Source organism: Ictidomys tridecemlineatus, chromosome 12, assembly GCF_052094955.1.
Source record: "Ictidomys tridecemlineatus isolate mIctTri1 chromosome 12, mIctTri1.hap1, whole genome shotgun sequence".
Lineage (NCBI taxonomy): Eukaryota > Metazoa > Chordata > Mammalia > Rodentia > Sciuridae > Ictidomys > Ictidomys tridecemlineatus.
The window spans coordinates 37106390-37113540 of NC_135488.1; the positions used below are offsets into that span (position 1 = coordinate 37106390).

General features: G+C 43.5%; 1 pseudogene; it reads left to right on the forward strand.

Annotated features, from left to right (window-relative positions):
• The first annotated feature begins 333 nt into the window (after window positions 1-333).
• On the forward strand, window positions 334-1660 carry LOC101971755 (vacuolar fusion protein CCZ1 homolog; annotated as a pseudogene).
• Window positions 1661-7151: the final 5491 nt, after the last annotated feature.

Here is a 7151-nt window from a genome sequence, read left to right on the forward strand (position 1 = left end):
GAAGAAGAGGAGGAGGAGGAGGAGGAGGAGGAGGAGGAAGAATGTATTTGGGCTGGGATTGTGGCTCAGTGGTCGAGCACTTGCCTGGCACGTGTGAGGCACTGGGTTCAGTCCTCAGCACTGCATAAAATAAATAAATAAAAATTTGAAAAGTAAACAGATTAAACTCATCTTTAAAAAGATGAAATCTCATGCAGAAGAAATCCAAATGATTCTGGAGGTCCTCCACCATCAAGAAAGTGGCACATAACTTCTCCTGAAGCATGAGCTGCACATGGTGACTTCATTCCAAATTTTGCAGCCTAGAAAGGTTAAGAAAAGATCAGCTTGACCATGGAGAATCCCGACAGACACCGGCTCAGCCAGGTGATGCAGGCCAAGACGCACAGTGACGAGTCCTGAAGACAATGGCAACTGTTCACAGGATATAGGAAATGGCACTTGGCCCCTGGGGTCGTCCTCCAGGAACACACAAGCCTGGACTAGCCATGAGAAGCACACCAGACAGAGCCCTCCTGAGGGACATCCTGTCAAAAGCCCCATTAGTTTCCTCACAAGCCAGGCTCTCCACCATGGTGATGCCCTTCAGCGGGACCACTCGGGAGGCACCGGCGGGACACAACTGAGCATGCTTCTCGTGGCAGGAGGCAGAACACACACCATGAGGAAATGTGTCCTGAGGAGCTGGACACCTCCATCTTCCACAACTTTCAGAAATGTCCCGTTCCAAGGCCTGTGCGAGCTGCGGCCAAGACCTTGAGAGGGATCCTTTCGTTGGTCTTTGCCAACACCACGTTCGCCGACATGTGTCCCACTTGACATTTTTGGTGCCATCAGCTTCTTCCCATTGGATAAAATGAGTTCGATGAAAATCCAGGCCTTCATTAACGGAATGGAGAAAAGCCTCGATAGAGTCAAATACGCTACGTTTCTCCATCATGACCAGCTAGCTATCTGGAGTGGATTAGAACCAGGCGACTCGGGAATTTTGTACAAACACCCCACTACTCACTCTCTGTTTCCCACACATGTGGGACCTGAGTTGGCAGGAGAGAATTCTCCAGTCAGCAGAAATGCCAGGGAATCTTCAACCCCGTTTAAGACTTCTTACTGGACCCTTGAACCTTAATAATCTAGAAGCAAAATGTGGATCCCCCAAAATTCTTGTAAATACAGACACGCTTATGAAGAGCTCTGTTTGATTGTTTATAAGGCCCTGTGTGGCTGTGTGTCTCCATAGCGCCAACACTGGATTTTTGTGGAAGACCGGATAGCGCTGTTGGGCCCCATCTGATGTTTGTGAGCAGTTTAACGTCAATAAAAGAATCCCTGGGTCTGGAAAAGGTGCACAGTTTATCTATTTCAACCACGTGAAGTTAGCAGAGAAAATTCACGAGGCAAATGCCTGGAGCATCACTTACATTTCTTCATCCAGATTTGAGGAAGATTCTAGGCAATGCCTAGATTTTTACCAGGGCAGAGGAAGACAAAGGAATCATGAAAACTGTGAGGGATTATTGGGTTGCTGGGGAAAAGTCTGATCAGCAGAAGCTATGTGTTATTTTGAATTTAAAAAAAAAAAAATGCTAACCTCATTGAAGTCAAGAAAGGCAAGAAACTCTGTACCATGCAGTTCCATAGCAGCTTCTACTTGGAGTGACTGATAATGGCTCGTGGAAAACATCTTTTAAAAAATTCAGCAAACATTTTGTTTAGCATTGAAAGTTCTTGGTCACTTATTGACTGGATTAATGACAATAGCAAAGCAATACTTGCTTTGAAGAACCAAATTTCTACTCAGTCTGATGGTCCCCTGAAAGTTTTAGATTTTTAAAAAAATTTTTTTTTTTAGTTATAGAGGGACACAGTACCTTTATTTTTATTTATTTTTATGAGGTGCTGAGTAACGAACCTAGTGCCTCACCTATGTCAGGCGAACACTCTACCACTGAGCCACAATCCCAGCCTGAAGTTTTTAGAGTTTAAATATTTATGTGGAAATTCTTAAAGGGAGCTGGCTCTCTCTCAGTCATCCCATTATTCTGACATTACGTGAATATTTTACTGGAAACAAGGCCAATAAATTGTACTTTAAAAAAGGGAAAAATATATCCAGATTGGAAGGAAAAAGTAAAAGTATCTTTTTTTTCAAACTTGTAAGATAGAAATCAACTTACAGCCTGGTGCTGTGGTGCACGCTTATAATCCCAGCAGTTTGGAAGGCTGAGGTAGGAGGATTGTGAATTCAAAGCAAGCCTCAGCAACAGTGAGGCACTGAGCATCTCCAAATAAAATACAAAATAGGGCTGGGGATGTGGCTCAATGGGTGAGTGCCCCTGATTTCAATCCCTAGTCACTCCCCCAAAAAAGAAATCAATGTACAAAAGTTGTTGTATCTGTGTACTAAAAATGAATCATTCAAAAAGGAAACTAAGAAAACAATTACATTTATAATAGCAGCAAAAGAATCACATACCTAGAAATAAATTTAACAAAATTTAAGACAGGGACACTGAAAGCTACAAAACACTATTGAAAGAGGCTATAGAAGGCTCAATAAATGGACAGACATCCTGTGTCCACAGATTAGAAGACTTATTATTGTTAAGATGTCAATATTTCCCCAATTGATCTATAGATTGGATACAATCCCTATCAGTATTCTAAATGCCATTTTCCCTTTTGTGGAAACAGACAAACGGATCCTAAAATTCAAATGGAATGTCAGGTCCCACAAATAATACTGAAAAGATGATCAAATTTGGAGGGCTCACACCTGCTGCATTCAAAACCTATTGCAAAGCCACAGTTATCAAAACTGCCTGGTCCTTGTATAATGATAGATATATAAATCAGTGGAATAGAGCTGACAACCTAGAAATAAACCCATACATCTATGGCCAACAGACTTCCAACAAAGGGGCCAAACCACTCATTGGGAACGAATGTTTTTTTTTCTATAAATGGTGCTAGAACAACAGGAAAGAATGGAGTTGGACCCCTACCTCACACCATATATACAAAGGCGATTCAAAATAGATCAAAGGCTAAATATAAGAGCTAGAACTATACTTAGAAGGAAATACACATGTGACCGTTCATGACTGGATTAGCAATATTTTATTAGATATGATGCCAAGAAGCTGTGGTCCAAAAGTCTGTGCCACCTAAAATTCATATTCCCAAGGTGAGAGTATAAGAGTTGTGGCTTTGGGGAGATTATTAGTTCATGAGGTCAAGGTCCTTGTCAATGGGAGTTGTGCCTTTATAAAAGAGAGTTGAGCCCATATGTCCCTTCCTCCATGTGGGAGCTGGAAAACACCATCTTTGAGGCAGGGAGAGCCCTTACAATGTGCCAGCCTCAGAACAATGAGTGATAAATTTCTGTTGATGACAAAACCTAAAGCTGTTTCAATATAGCATCCCGAACGACCAAGGCACAAGTGCACAACCAATAAAAGAAAATATGGAGAAGTCATCAGACTTAAAACTGTGCAATAAAAGTGTGTCAAGAAAATGAAAAGAGAGCCCACAGAATGTGAACACTTGTTGATCATAGATCTGATAAAGGTCTAACACCCCACGAATATGAAGAACTTTTATAAACAATCGAAAGGCAAACAAATGGACAATGGCTATTACAAACACACACAAAGAGTCTCACCATCATTAATCATTAGGGAAATGAAACTCAAAACCACAATGAGGGAGCACTTCAGGGAACTACAGAGTCAAGAGCAAGGGTAGGAGAGGTCACGGAGAAACTGAATCACTCATGTCTTGCTGGTGGAAAGGCTGAATGCCGCTTGTTAAAACAGTTTGGCGGTCCTTACAAAATGTAAACAGATTTCACACACGACCCAGTGATTCTCCTCCCAGGGGATACTCAAGAGATCCAAAAGCATGTTCATACCAAAACCTGTACACAAGGGTGTCATGCACACAGGGTTGTTCCTAATAGTCAAAAAGTGGAAGTGAACCAGCTGATGAATGAATAAATGCGTGGTGTATCTATGCAGCAGAATCTTATTCAGCCATGAGAAGGAACGAAGTACTGACACATGCTGTATTTACCTTCAACACATTATTCTATGTGCAAGAACCCAGGCTCAAAAGGTCACAAATTATTCTATTTATATGAAAGTCAAGGATAGGCAAATCCAGAGACCGGAGGGAGTCAGTGGTTGCTAGGGCTTGAGGGAGGGATAGTAAGTACTGACTGTTAACAGTGTGGAAGTGTTGGTGGGGGTGGTGTTGGTGAAATGTTCTGAAATCAGATAGGGGTGATGGTGGTACAACGTTGTGAATGTACCAAAAAACCCGGAGTTGAACACTTTAAGAAAGTTTAGCAATGAATTTTATTTTGTGAAAAATTTATTTCCGTCAAAAGACTGCTTTCCATCAGAGTGTCTATTGAACGTGAGCTGTATTTGCCTCAGGGTTCATTTTTCCTCTTTGGGTACCGGATGAGTTGTTCACCCTTCTGTTGTGAAACGGTTACTCCACAGCATTTAGACTCTGCACAGGACACGTTTGCCAACTCTAGTATAGATTTGTCAGGAACAAGATGAAGATCAGTCCTTAAGTAAATCTTGAAGCCAAGTGCCTAGATTTTAAAACTCGGGTGTCTTAGTTTATTTTCTGCTGCCATAGCAAAATACCCGAGGCTGTAATGTAGCAAAAAAAGATGTTCATTTAGCTCATCGTTCTATAGGCCTGGGATCATGATGATGGTACGTTAGCTTCTGGTGAGGGTCTCATGCTGCATCAAGTCATGATAGGAAGCAGATGAGCCAGTGGGTGTGTGTGGAAGGGAAGTACAGGAGTGAGACAGAGAGACGAAGGAGCCAGGTTGGCTTTGTAACAACCCACTCCACAGGAACTAACCCACTCTTCAGGAACTACATTAATCCCTTCATGAGAGCTCAACCCCCTATGAACCAACACCCCTAAAGACCCCATAATTAAATTCCAACATGAGTTTTGTGAGGTTTATATATGGGGTGTCCCCCAAAAGCTCATGTGTTAGACAATGCAAGAAAGTTCAGAGGTGAAATGATTGGGTTGTGAGAGCCTTAATCCAGTTGAATGGATTAACTGGGTAGAACCGTGGGCAGGTAGGGGGTGGCTGGAGGAGGTGGGTCACTGGGGTTGTGACTTCTAGGTTTATATTTTGTCCCCGGTGAATGCAGCAGGCTCTTGTTGGGGATGCAAATCAAGTCAAGATGGCGCCTGGCAGTTTGCCAGGAGGAGTGGTTTGTGAGGCAAGGCCACCGAGCCATTAAGATGATGAGGATTCCTTATTGGCTGACTGCTGCATCTAGATGATGTTAATTGAGTCAAGCTGTGTGTCATCAGTTAGGTATATATAACTCTGCTGTCCCGCAGAGAGGCGGCTCCTGCTACCTCGGGTGCCCGCTACTTTGAGTTCTCGCTCAGTTCCCGCTGAGTTCACTGGCAATAAAATAGTTCCCGTTTCAACCTTCAAGTTGCTTGTCACCTCCCAGTTACTTTGCCCAGCCAGACCGCGGCAAATGGTGGCCCATATGAGGAACTTCAGGACGCCTGGGGGTAAGTGACAAGGTAAGCTGCCCGTCCCTAGAAATAGATAGGACAGGAGGAAACCTGCTCGCCCCTGAGGAATGTCCACTTCAAGAAAATGAAGAAAATTGATACAGTGTGTCTCTGTTCTGTGTTGGTGGGTTGTATTGTCTTTGTTACGGAAATATGGAACCAGAAGTTAGTAAGGATCAGACCGAAAGGGTGTTAAGTAAATTGCTAAAGGAAGGAGGCACCCGAGTAAAACCAAGAACAGTTAGGGCATACGTTGATAAAAGCCCAGGAACTCTAGTCAGAAAGAGGAAGAAAGTTCAGAGGAGAAAGGACTATCAGGGAAGGAGTTACAACGAAAGGCTACTACTAAACACTTTTCGTCACCAGAGGGTGCGTGGAGTGGCGCGGCGGCTGCCAAGCCAGTCACAGCGCAGCAGGGACTTTCCAGCCAGCAGCAGGAGTGGCCATCGGCCCTTCCCTGCCCCCCACCATGGGCCTGCCCGGGGACGCTTCAGCTGGCGGCAGAGGACACGCCCGGCGCCCCTGAAGTTTGGCCATTTCCAATGCCAACAACTAATGAGTTGTCAGTTTTTCCCTATTTGCTGAAGGTGCTGCCACGGGACTCCTCGCTCTTCCTGTGGATACAGCTTTCACCACAGCTGCATCAGCTTACAGTTATTATCATTAAAGGTCCTGACCTAGTGATTGTCTGGAGTCAAGGGTCTATTTGTGTGTTTCCACAGGGAGAACAGCAGCCGATTTAGATTCCAGAGAGACTAACTAAAGCAATTTCTACAGATCAAAAAGAAGATGATTTGGCTCAAATCCATAACAGCTGATATCCAGAACTCTAGTTTAGCTATCCTTACATCTTCGATGATGGTTCTCCCACACCTGGAGGCTAATGAATAATGAGCACCATTAAGCCCTATTTCAAATGTAAAAAAACTTGAGACTTACTTGTGGGAATACCTTCAAACCCATATGCAAGTTTGGAATTACAGCCACCATCATCACAGCTGTTGCTGTTTTTGCTGCTGCCACCGCTACCACTTCTTCGATAGCTATCACACAAACTGTACAAACTGTTGCATCAATATTTACTTCAAGAAGAAATAGACATATTAATGGATTCCTCTGCTTTAAGCTGCTTGCGGAACTTACCTGGATTGTGTATCACTATGCATTATGCTGATACAACAAATTGTAATAGTACCAGGGTATCTTTGCTGACGGTATCATCTGTGGTACAGTTTTTCCAGGGGTTTCTCACTTGGAGCAGTCAATGGCTTGGTATCATGGCATTTTGTGTCCTCCTCCTTCTGCTTGTGGCAGGTTGTTTATGGTGTTTGTGTAAAAACCACTATGGTCATTATCCACAAGTATGGCTAAGTGTGTTGGGCCGGTAGTCAAAGACAGGTAAGATACAATTACAGTGATACCAACCTAAGTCAGGAGGCTGATGATTTGAGGTCAGACCATCCAATGACGGGTAAGGACCATATGTAGTATTGGACAACCTAAAACAGGCACGGTCCCTAAGCCACATACTTGTTGTTTGATAAAACAAAAGGGAGGAGATGTTGGGGATGCAAATC